This window comes from Anguilla rostrata, chromosome 15, assembly GCF_018555375.3.
Source record: "Anguilla rostrata isolate EN2019 chromosome 15, ASM1855537v3, whole genome shotgun sequence".
Taxonomy (NCBI): Eukaryota; Metazoa; Chordata; class Actinopteri; order Anguilliformes; family Anguillidae; genus Anguilla; species Anguilla rostrata.
This window is the reverse complement of record NC_057947.1, coordinates 4,110,416-4,123,957: the sequence shown is the minus strand read 5'-3', so window position 1 is coordinate 4,123,957 and position 13,542 is coordinate 4,110,416. Positions and strand designations below refer to the sequence as shown.

The 13,542-nt window shown below is 41.6% G+C and overlaps 1 protein-coding gene across 15 annotated transcripts in view; it reads right to left on the bottom strand.

Annotated features, from left to right (window-relative positions):
* LOC135240336 (beta-1,3-galactosyltransferase 1) overlaps positions 1 to 13,542 on the bottom strand; it is an 87,716-nt gene extending 74,174 nt beyond the window's left edge. For 9 of the 15 annotated variants that reach the window (XR_010325647.1, XR_010325648.1, XR_010325645.1 and 6 more), the window contains exons 1-2: positions 13,355 to 13,512; positions 11,678 to 11,786 (exon numbers count right to left, since the gene is read on the bottom strand). The gene's annotated coding sequence lies outside the window, so the exon portion shown is untranslated. The other 6 variants (XR_010325653.1, XR_010325649.1, XR_010325654.1 and 3 more) reach the window with 6 other exon arrangements.

Genomic DNA, 13,542 nt, shown 5'->3' with positions numbered 1-13,542 from the left:
TCACCGGAACGGTAGAAATACCAGACCACAGGTGGCCCTTCATTGCAATTGGAGCCTACAGCCCACAGCAGCAAACAGCGCGGAGACGGCCGGGAGGGTCCGGTAAGTGGTAAAACAGCTTTCGAACGCTGCAATTGCCTCCGATGTTTTGAAAAACCGAGGCCTAAGTGAATCGACAAAAAAAAAAAGGGCAGGCGGCAGTCGAGGCCAGATGGGACTGCCGGAGAACGAATCGCCTCTGCGTGGTAACAGCACCGCCGGTCCCGAGCTCACCCCCGCCCCGCTCCACCCCCCCCCACCACCCCCGACCGGAGACTGGCGAAACATCCAGCGGCGTGGCATCCAGCGCCCGCGGCGAAACCCGATTATCAGCGCCGCCCTGGGGGCAGGGTTTAAACATGCTCGGCACCAGCCCCCCCCCCCCGAAACCGCAGGTGCCCAATCCGACGGCCTCTCGAAAACACAGGGAAAAAACACACACACTGCACACATCAACCTGAACTGTTCCAGTGGGTTCACACACACTGCACACATCAACCTGAACAGTTCCAGTGGGTTCACACACACTGCACACATCACCCTGAACAGTTCTAGTGGGTTCACACACACTGCACACATCAACCTGAACAGTTCCAGTGGGTTCACACACACTGCACACATCAACCTGAACAGTTCCAGTGGGTTCACACACACTGCACACATCAACCTGAACAGTTCCAGTGGGTTCACACACACTGCACACATCAACCTGAACAGTTCCAGTGGGTTCACACACACTGCACACATCAACCTGAACAGTTCCAGTGGGTTCACACACACTGCACACATCAACCTGAACAGTTCCAGTGGGTTCACACACACTGCACACATCAACCTGAACAGTTCCAGTGGGTTCACACACACTGCACACATCAACCTGAACAGTTCCAGTGGGTTCACACACACTGCACACATCAACCTGAACAGTTCCAGTGGGTTCACACACACTGCACACATCAACCTGAACAGTTCCAGTGGGTTCACACACACTGCACACATCAACCTGAACAGTTCCAGTGGGTTCACACACACTGCACACATCAACCTGAACAGTTCCAGTGGGTTCACACACACTGCACACATCAACCTGAACAGTTCCAGTGGGTTCACACACACTGCACACATCAACCTGAACAGTTCCAGTGGGTTCACACACACTGCACACATCAACCTGAACAGTTCTAGTGGGTTCACACACACTGCACACATCAACCTGAACAGTTCCAGTGGGTTCACACACACTGCACACATCAACCTGAACAGTTCCAGTGGGTTCTCTGACATTGGAATCCTCGCCTCGTTACAAACGCAAGTGTGGCCGTCACCTCAGCATTTACAGGAACACGTTTTACTGTAACATTACCAGCCTTAAAGAAACGCAATGGACACGTCTAAGGAGGCCGGGTCTAGAACAATTATTTAATCAAGCCTGTTTTTCCCCCCCCCAGGGGCTTGAAGTGATAATCACTTACAGAAAGCTATTTCAGCACTTCAAATTCCAATGCGTTTCATTTTTCCCTCCCAAGTGTTAATTATAAGACCCTTTTCAGAGCCTTGGTATAGATCATGGCACTGAAAGCATTCCAGTTTTTAAAAAAAAGCCTGACCAATTTAAAGCAGTGTCAACTTTTTCTGCAATTGGATCACGTTACATCTGGATCTTACACCATGTCGCATGAAGCTTTTGTTTAAATGCATAAGGAATGAATAAAAGGTACTAACGCCCTGAAAGTGAAAGGACTACAGCCCGTATGTGTACCCTATATTAAAAAATGCAAAGCCCGAGACAAAAATGTAGTTTCCAAATTCCATCCCATATTGCTATTCCACTGGCATATCGGTAGGAAGAACAATCCAACCACATCAAATACTGTAAATCTTTCACCGGAAGATTCCAGAAAATTAATCCACATTTCAGGACCTCACAGAGGGACCTCGGCTTTGAGCTCATGCCACTACAGAATGCCACCATCTGTCTGCATGCACAAAGAAATCAATGAGCCTCCAGCTGCTTCCAAACAGAAACGTATCTATCAATGTCATTAAAGTGGCCACGAGAGAGTAATTGAAAAGGGTCGGTCCGCCTTATTAAAGAAAACCATAACGGAAAAAAACACACAAAAAAAACAAGGTCGGCCATTTAATTTTGTTAACGGCTTCGTCTTCGAACGTTGTATGTCCCTCGGGAGGAACACGGGAGCCGTGCCACGGTGCGTTAGTGTCACGGTTAACACGGTTACGGAGCGGTCCCCGAACACTTCTGATGGCAGAGACAGAGATGATTACAGTCAAAGCCTGAACTGCACAGTCCCGTCTGATGCATCTCAAACCAATCCATTTCCCATAGAAGAGGGCAGTACATGCCTCAGTTCTAGAGTAAAGAACATCTGTGACCGACAGGGTCTGAAAAAAAAAAAAAAAAAACAGATTTTGTCATTTGTAGTAGTGCCTGCTTTAAAGGCAGACTACGCAGGATTTTTTAAACTTTTGAAAATATTATAAAATAAACATGCTAAAGCATATTTATGATACATTGGCAATGTCTATGTTTATGCACTTTTGCCAAATTCGTGCAACTTTACCAGTATTTGTTATTCTAAAATGTGTTTGGGATGTTTCTGGGCATGGTACACTTTTCTGCTTAGGGAGTGGATGTGTAGCTACAGAGACTGTGGTTTGGGATCAGATTGTTTGTTGCTAGCTAGATAGCTGCTGTAATGGCTCTGACAGTGAAGCAAAAAGACAAGCCAACAGGGCCAACGAGAGTTAACCTTGGAATTGCTTTTCCACAGTGGCGTCAGCTGAAGTTCACCAAGAGGATGAAAACTAACACGATGTTGGGTTGTTTTCTGTTGCATCTGCAAGTAACGTCACCTCTAGCTATCCAGCTAGGGTTGCCAGATATCTGGTTTTAGGCCGAAATGTCCGCATCGTGGTCCCAAATCAAACAATGTAACGTCCGGTCTGAGTAATTGGTGGAAGTAATTTACTGGTAGTTTGTGATGAATTACCATGTCTGTGTCTCTGGCAGGTACTTGGGGGTGAGAGGGTGGGGCTGAAGACGAAGGAGGAGACTTCTTCGATTGTAAACACAGGACCACAGTAAGGCAAAAAAAAAATAAAATCCTGCATAATATGCCTTCAAGGCCTTGCAAAAAAACACAAAACTTTTCAAAATAATCTCTCTGTATTTGGGAATGTGAATAAGAGAAATTTGAACAAAGACAAACAATGAATCAAAATCATCATCGGGCCTCGAGTGGCGCAGCCCGTAGAGCACTATCCACATGCTCAATGCGAGCCGCGATGTCGGCGATTCGAATCCGACCACCGAACTTTGTCGCGCGTCTCTCCCTCTCTCTCCTCCTAATTCTTCCTGTCTCTCTACACTGTCCTATCAAATAAAGGAAAAACCCAAAAAACATTTAAAAAAAAAAAAAAAAAAAAAAAGATATATCATGAAATTGCAAGAAAGTGCTAGTCTACGTAGTACTTTTCAACACTGAAGTGAGACAGTCTGTTTCTTGTGGGACACAACTCCTTAAAAGTAAAATGCACAACCAAATTCTGTCAGACTTTTTTCCACCTTGATTAAAGTATACTGCATATGCCTGTAGGGGAAATTTCAGTGCAGAGTGGATCTGTAGTCAACAGAGAACCAAGGAGTACAAAGGAAAATGGAGGATTAGCATTTTCTTTAAATAAGGAAAGGATCTAAAAATTCTGTGTTATACACTAGAATGCAGGACAAAGAATCAGCAGAAGGAACCAAAAACAGTTTAAGAATAAGGTCACATAGCCAGGACCACCTTTCAAAAAAGGTTTCACTCAAAACCGTTTCACTATTGCAGTTAAAAAACAATAAACTGTCAGTGCATTGAAATGTCAGCGATTTTATAGAAATCAACCCAAAAATATATACCCATAAAAGTTTCCATTAACTTGATAGCATTTCTGGAATCTTTTGTTTAACAATAACATTCCAAATGATTGATGGCAATAAGTCAAATATATAAGCCTAGACTTACTCTGCACTAGAATACAGTTCTCTACCATAAAACGCCATCTGTACGTTCACACCACAGTACAATTAACTTTTTTTCCCCTGAAATTGTGAAAACTGTCAGTATCCATCTTCCATACCCGTCATAGAATGCCTTGGCCAGGAATTAAAATGGAATCAACCCACTTCATCTTCATATTGTAGTGTGCCTGTACTTATTTAACCCAGACGTCAGGCAAACTAAATGGACCCACATACATTAATATCTCTTGACAGAATAGATGGAGCCTCTTGCAAATCCCCTATGCAATGATGCTCAAAAGCAATATTTTATCCAGAATATGTCTTTTATTACTGTGGCCTTGGGACACCCTAAATCAAATTGTGGCCCTTGGTTCTTTATCATTCATACAAATGTTTCTTCCATTTTAAATGGCCAATTAATAAAAGCCACAGCAATGAATAGCAGAATATCTGCACAGAATATAAATGCATAATATTTAGCCAATACATGCATTTGGTGAGTAAGATTTCATCTTTAATAAGTGGCATTAGGCGACATTACAAATCAAGATACATTCTGTCCAATTGCACAGTAATGCGTCTCAACTATGGAGAACCCAGTTAAATGGTAGATTTAACACAGTGCCTGACTGTTAAAGACACACAAAAGAGAAGGGCTGCAAACTACTACTCTGAAGCCAAGGGGCTCCATCCCCTCACAGCACACATCATTTGACCTCAATCAGACAATGTCTGCAATAGCACCACAAGCACTGCCCTAGGACAGGGGTGGCAAGCAGAGGTGTACTGGTCTCTGGATTTCATCCCAAATCCTACTCTTAGCTATTTAATTAGCTCAATCATGAATCTGACAAATGTCTGAGTTTTGAATGACAGCAAAATTCTGTGCCCACGCATACAACTTACTTTACTGTGTTGTAATCTGCACTTAAGCCAGCGTTGCTGAATGCAGCCAATTTGCCAATCAGGCGAGAGAAAAAAAATTACAATGAAATAACAATAAAACCTCTTCTATGATTAGTAACTAAGTGCAGGAAACCAGACGGTGAAAAACATACAAACTGAACTACATGGGAGAGAGTCTCCTCGGTTACCATGTTGGTAAAGCCACAAGCTATTTTAAAAACGTAAATCGGGAGACAAATTTCCAGAAAACCCCTACCACTATAACACCACTTATTTTTCAAAAGAGTTCTTCCAATATGTGTCCTATCATCCCTCCTTCCCCCTGCCCATCTCCACAAACTATTTTCTTACATTAATGGAAATAGAAAAGAAAATGTAAGTGCCAAAATCACCTCTGTTACAACCAGGTCCAGTCTCCTCTCTGGAGCCCAAGTTCAAATGCAATAGTTTCAGATACAATGTTCTGATGAAATTTTCCAAATTTGATCCAAACCAAGGACACAGTTTAGGGAAGGGTAATGGGGCAATTGAAACGGTACGGGGGTATCATTGGTAATGACAATGGGTCGGGTGTCTAAAACTGCAAAAAAAAAAAAAAGTGTACTTGCAGTAAAGTGTGCTGTTTCTCTTGCATGCACAGACACGCAAGAGATAAATGAACCCTTTCCAACTCAAGCTGTTCAGTCTGAATTTGCATCAACACAGCAAACATAACGGGCCACTTCTCTGTGCTGCTGGGTGGCTCATCTTGTTAAGGCACTGCTCAAGAGCATTAGTGAGCCCCAGACAGTCAAATCCAGGCAGTGCAAGTGCTGACTACGACTCTGCAGGGAGACATTTAACTGGCGGTAGCATTGCCCAGGGTTCGGTCAGCCGAGATATGCAGGTAATCACCCGTTGCAACCCCCACCGGTTGATCGGGTGCTCATGACCGGCTTGCTGAAGCCGCGCATGAAGAGTCTTCCTCAGATGCGTGTCCGTGCGAGCTTGGCTGGAAGGTCTCAGTGTGAAAAGCAGCAGCTGTGGACATCACTCGCTGCAGAGGAGAGGACCATGCTTGCCTACACGGTTCTGCTTTGACTGTGGCGAACACAGCACGGGCCTTACATTATATGATTCAGCATTCCAAAATGGGGACAAAACAGGGGGGGGCGGCTTATTAAAACTGTCTCTCTGCATATTAGAATCCTTCACAAGGAGTGTATTTGCTACCCCAGAGCAAAATCTGTACATTTCACACGTTCCCACAGAGTATGTGCAGGAAGAAGCAGAGGATTTGAATAAAACCCAATCTAATAAAGGTGGGATTCTGCATAAGATTTAAGCTGCCTTGCCAGGCCCGGTCCCAGAATGAAATCACTGAGGGCACATTGGAAATAGATGGTGCTGCATTAGTACCAGAGCCGGCCCGACCCAATAAGCAGCGCAAGCAGCTGCTCAGGGCCCCTCAACCACTAGGGGGCATCCTAATGATTAAAACAAATAAATAAAAAACGTGTATGGTCTTTATCTGCATGCGTGCCAAGCTTGGGATCTGAAAAATAGGGAGATTTAAAGTGGGGAGTCTGGGAGTTGTAGTTCAAGGACTTTGTTTCCTGCATCCAGGTGATTGGATGTAGTTAAACTGTAGCACGGCGACCAATAAGACAAAAGCAGTTAACTAAATGAAAGCTACTTTTTCAAAAGGCGCTGAGTGGAAGCCATAAAACATAAATTAGGTCACTATCTGAAATGGCAGACGCTGGCTAAATGCGACAGTCTTTTTTAAATGACAAAAAAAAATGAAGTCATAAGTTAACAGTTCATTTAGCCGTGACTCATTTTAGCTTCTGCTTAAAACTCTGACAGTCAGGCACATACGTTACTGATAATCAACAAATTACAGTCTGAAATAAGATGCCTTATGTTTAATTCACAGCTAAACACAGGATGTTAGTTGAAAAAATTGGGTTAATGTTAAAAAAGAAGAATAATATTACCCTCGTAAACTTAGGACATTTTGCCATAAGGAGATACTCGTCTGCCACTGGTGTCTTGACCCAGAAGGGGATGCGACAAAACGAGTAAAAAATTATTAGCAGCACTTCAGCGTGTTTTTTATTGAAAAAGAAAAAAAAAGTGTGTGAAAACAATGAGGAACAACTGACCCTGGGGCACAACTGACCCTGGTTTCCCCTATAAACACGTTTAAACCCATACTCTGCAAGGTGGGCAGCAACCGCAACATTTACAGTTAAGTGTTGATAGTGATGGTTATTATCATCATCATCATAATTACTACTACTACTATTATTGTCATCAGGGCTGGAAATTAAGCTTGCCTGTCTGCCAGAGGGGAGTAGTTTATTTTGGGTGAGCCCAATTTGAAGCCGACTAGTCCGTCAGGGAAGTGAGATTTCGTGGGCGCCAATTTAAGGGAGTCTTGTGTAAAATGCACCGTGACTGAACACGGATGAATATATACAAGTGGGGGCAAACTTCTGAATTGGTGCAATACGTTTCCTGATGGAATTTCAGCTTTCCTCTCTTTAATTTAAGAACAACGTGGGGGCAGAACAGGTTCAGCGTAGAACCATTTACACAGAATAATTAGCACAGAAAGTATTGAAATGTTTTTAAACACATGCCACTTTAATCCTTTCCCAGAGAGAATTCTCCCGCACGCCGCTCTCATTTGGACTTTGTGTTGGTCAAACAGCAATCTGTATGCATTGGAGCACTCAGGGAACAATCAGTAAGCTAGCATTAAATAAATTATCACTTGTGGTCAATATAGCCTTTCAAAGACAAAAAAACCCCACTCTCTGCTCAATGCACAGGCTCAATGCCATGTTCTACATTTCAGACATTTGTGCAAATGCACTGGCTTCGGAATGAAGGGATAGTATGCACAGAGAATGACATTATGAAATTAAGATTTCAGCCAAATATTCTCTCATACCAGCCATGGATTACTGGAACGAGAGCAGTCATATTGTAATTTTAGAAGGGTCTCTCTGCTGGGGGTGGGGGGGGTCAGCCTTTGTCTCTGGAATTTCCGGTAAGTCTGCAGACGAACAGTAACCAAGGGATTGCCTGTCACTCAAGATGGGCATGAATCACGCTGTAACTGGGGAGCTGCACTGTGCACAGAGTAAAAATCAACTGTGACAGAACACGTTTAACACTAACAGATAAAATAGGGTCTCTGCCCAGTATGTGATCTATGAGTGACCTGAGTGGTAAAATAGTGTCTTTAGAGAAGAACTGTATAGTACTAAAGGTACTTACAGATAAATCTAATAAAATAAATGGTTTTAATAAGCTTCCATCATCTATTTTAAATATTAGACCCTCCTCACACATTTTATTTTCCCGTAGACTCAAGAAGGGTAGACTCAGGTTTCTCAAATGTACAACACTGGGATCTATCCAGGTAAACTTCTGGCTACATCTTGGGCCCCAAATACTTCGAGTTGTGGAACATATATAGAGTGAGTATTTTGCTATAACAGATTGTATATGATGGTGCTACTGTAGTAGTGCCAGTGTGAATATGGTTCCACTACATACTGTACCAGTCAAATCACATTCCCTCCCTCCCTCCCGCCCCCCACAATAGCCTCCTATCAGGAAGTCAAGCATAGAGCGCACTGATTTTTAGGGGAACCAATATTTCATAGCAGATTGGTCTGACCAGTCAGTTATTAAAAAACACATGCATTTGTGCCAATCCATGCTCCCAAATCGGATTAATCTTGCGCTGTTCCAAAATACTGTCAATACTAACAAACTGTGAATGTGTCTCCCACAAGCTTCTTACTCCAAAATAGGACCCCTGGATCCACAGTCATTACTGTGTATCAAAGAAATACCTCCCAAAAAATATGAAACATTTCATATTACAGGCATTTAGCAGACACTCTTATCCAGAGCGACTTACACAACTTTTACATAGCATTTACATTGCATCCATTTATACAGCAGGATATATACTGAAGCAATGCAGGTTATGTACCTTGATCAAGGGTACAACAGCAGTGTCCTTCCTGGGAATCGAACCTATAACCTTTAGGTTACAAGACCAGTTCCTTACCCATTATACTACACTGCCACCCCACATATGTTCCTGTGTGTGAATGTGAAGTTATGGTCATGTTGTCACTAATCCACATGCAATTATTGCACGATAAATCTGACTATGTATATGTTCCCACTTCCTGTTCAGCTCCAAAGAGATCCTTTGCAGATGTGGTTGGACAGCATCATCATCCCAAATGGCACTGCATTAGCAGCACCCATGGTATAATGTTGCGAGTCTCCTCAGACTCATTCTCCATTGCCGAGATGCCGCTAACATTCTCTCAGCTCCGCTATTAAACAGCATCGTTTCTGTATAATTAAGCAGCCGTAAATGAACAGCCGCTAATGGATTGCGCAATTAATGCGCTGTGCGTTACAGATATGGGACGGAAAGGATGCCAGTGCCCTGTTTAATGAGACAATATGACTGGCTGGAGTTTAGCTGGTCTAACAATAGGCTGCACTGCCGGATCTGAACAGCCATGTACGGAATCTTCATCTAGCAAAGTGAAATATGCCAAAGGAGCATTCATACAATTGAAAAATGTATTGACATTGGAAGGCAGTGTTATCCTACATTGAATTATTCGTGCCCCTCTGCCCCCACCCCCCACCATCTTGCCAAATGTGCCTGCAGAGAAACATGTACCCTTTTCTTGAATACAGAGCCCACCATCCTTAAAAATAATCAGCTCCATCTCAACAGTAAGCTATGACAGTTAATGTATACTGAATTTCAAAACAGATGACACTACTTGAATGCCAAGATGTCTCTAGTTTAAACCAACTGTAAAATATGAGAAACAGCTATGCTCAATTCAATACAATCTTTGATACTATCAAAAATCTACAACCCTTTTCAGTTAGGGAGCATGACTACTCATAGTAGTAAAACTGAAATAAGCAGCTCAAAGTTTGCAGTTGCTACAGACTAAACACAGTTTAAAACATGGTGCACTTCATTTCTGATGAACCATTACTGCCTTAGCCATTAGGAAACAATGAGACAATTCTCAAAACAGGTAACAAGCAGACAAGCACAGAGCAGAAACTGTCACACATTTAACATGAAATTCTCCTTGCAAGACGTTTTCATGGTAAATTCAGGCTGAAATATCAGTACAATGCTGCCCTTTGGATTTTCTGTGATAAATGTACATTATTATCGAGCAATGAGTACTTCAATGAATAGTAGTGTACTTCATGTAAAGTGAATTTTAAGAGCAAAATGAATACAAATGCTATGCAATTAAACTTAATTTGTAATACTGAGATTTAAGAAAACATTATTGAAATCATACGACTGGACAAATGCAAGTCAAACGCATACTTCATTAGGAAGTTTCGGGCAATTAGATTTAAATTATTAATGGAAACGCCTTTCACATCAATATGCCTTTTGGTGGTCTGGTGAAAACCAATGTACCAAACATTTTAATAAAGCGTAGCCTACGTATATCTTCTGGCTAATAGTTTTCCTTTATTTTCTTGTCTTTAAATATTGAAATTCTATAAATGCGTTTAGTGAAAACGATGATAAAGAGTCAAGAGCGGGAAAAAAAAAACCGGAATGCAAACCCGTCATTTTCGCCAAAGGCTAGGACTGAAAGCCCTTCAGTAGCAACCTAAAGACCAAATCACATTCTTGATTAAAGCTTCCCTTCTTTAAAGAATGGCAGTTGGACAAAGAGTTCGCTGTCTTCAGTACGCTTTCAGAAAATGTTCGCTTTCCCCCCTCATTAAATAAGTAGCCAACTGTTGTGTACCACATTTCCGACAATTTGCATTAGTGGAAAACGGAATTCACTTTAAAATCGCGTATACAGATTACACTTTGACAATATAATATACGAAACGCACCGTTCCCCCCTAAGACAATACTCAAAACAAATCATATGATACAGGTTTTGCTAAGTTTCTTCGGAATACTATTTACGAAATGTTAAGGTAACCACCTTGGCATAACATTCCCAGTGCGTTCGCACACGCTGGCATATTGTTACGAACGGAGGATGACGACCCAAAACGTTAGCGCATCTGGAACGATGAACGTTTAAACATAAAATAAATGTGCCCTACAGCTACTGTAGATCCCTATTATCCCAGTCTAACATGAACATAAATAGTTAACTTGAATTTGATGTTTGAATATATTCCCAAATAAATTAGCTTTAACGGTCCAACGTATATATTTGCGGGGTTATAATATACTGTAGATTCGCGTACAGCAACACAGTAGCGCATCTCACAGATCTTCGTATTACTTATTTTGTAGCCAAAATAACGCGGCAAACAAACACTCTCCTGCAATTTCTGGAATGACTGCATGCCGAAGCCTTGATAACCTACTCTTTAACGTGACAAAGTACTTTATAGTTATAATCGTTCCGAGGTGTAACTAACATTGCCATATTCAGTCATACGCATAATGAAAGAATGACAAATACGGAATCATTCGATATACTATAAGGGTATAAAATCATCATAGCATAACCAACAGTACTCCACGCAGCACAGGTGCAAAGTCCTTCAACATAGCATTACTGTAGACGCGCGCAATACGACAGAAGCAAAGCCATTTCTAAAACAAAAAACTCTCCTTAAAATCTCAGTAACAAGTATAAGTGTCACGACTCGACTCACCTTGATACGCAGCAGTCACATAATAAAAATAACTGTTGGTCTGAAGGCAATACCGAAACCGTCTTCGGCGTCTCTATAGGTTTTCCATGCGTCAGCCGCTCTGCAGGCACTGTGAATTCGAAACGATCCAGCAAGAACGTTAAAATATATTCATTCCACCAATTTCATTGTCTTCACCCTACGAGATACGTGGTGCTGATGCTACGACCGTGTCCTTATCAGCATCTTTGAGCAAGAGGCAGTCGGTCCCAAGGAAACAACGTGATAGAGAAACATAGGGTAGGGTGCTCAGGCTGACAAGAGGACCGTCCAATCAGCGTGAATTCAAATCGAATCATAGCCAATACGGTTCAAAGAAGGATAACGATTTTGTGCAGCAGGATAGACTGTCGTGGTCGAAAATGAGTATTTACCTTACTGGAAGTTTACGCAAGTTATTTTTGTTTATACTAGTTTTTGAAAATATAAAAGCATGTAGACTATAAAAGTTTCACCATGAGTGAAGGCATTCGATGTAGGCATTGATTGAATATAATAAACGAATCAAAATGCCTTAGAATTAACATGAGTTATAACATTAACTCACGTATATTGTTGAGATTAAAAAAGAAAAAAAAGAAATTGATTGTGGGACATGCTGCTTTTCCTTTGAATGCCAAGTACCCCAGCCCTGCATGGCAACTGAATGTGGCTGGTGGCAACAGATGTGGATATACCTGGCACGTCTTCTAAAGGAGCTAATGCACGCGCACCCAAAGAAAACTTCCCAAAACTGACGGGGCGAGACCAGCTGTGTTCAACCTTGTCGATTCTTGGTCATTACTTGAATGACTGGCAAAAAAAGTCTCTCCAAAGGCTGAAGGTAATATAGCCTACAAAGAAGTGCAGTCTGAATTGTCAGTACGAAAAAAGGAAAAAGTAATTGTCACACTGAGTAGCGATTACCGACAATTCATTAGCCTACTCTTTCACACTTGGCTATTTGCACCGAATTAAAACTAGATTTGGTGTAAACTCAAACCCGTCAAAGGAAATGCAACATAATACAGGCTAATGTCGCCCATTTAATGGAACACATTTTAATGTGTTCACTGTTCCCTTTCGTACACGACAATTGAGTTTTATTTCTTATTTTGCCATAAATGTTGCTGATTACTTTTATTTTTTACATTGTAGTTTAATGCGATTTAATTACAAATTAATCTAGCAATAAATGCATATATAGCCTATTAATCAACATAATCTTATGAAACGTATTATGTGGGCTACATTTTAACATACACTTTAATGGAGAGAAACTCATTAAACTTCAAACAGGTCTGTTGCGTTTGCCATTGCCCCGTTATTGCTGTAGGTATACAAGACAGATCGCTGGGAAAAATAGTCTTTTCTAATGATAAAAGGGAGACGTGGTATTTTTATCAGTAAATTTTTGTCATCACATGACGATAGAACAGCCATATCTACAGTACCTATGCATAACAAAACACCACCGTTATTTATGAACAACCAACTAAAACATGATATGATATTAATGCGGCAAATTATCGTTGATCAGAGCCACACGAGGGGATGGGCAGGAACGCTAGCACAATTCCACAGCTAGCTGGAAAACAGTTGTTAAAACGGTTAGAATCGATGAGGAAAATATTTATAAATGCTCAAATGATACTTTACCTCTGTGGTACTGTAGTAGGGATGTAGACAATGTACCGTTGGAAATGATTCAAACTATCGATTGTCTATGACCATCTCATGCACTGCCATTCACAAGACAAACCTCAGGTTCACGCACAAGAATACCAGGTAAGGTGTTTCAAATGTGTAATCAATTGATTCTTAATTAATCAATTAAATGCTGAGTG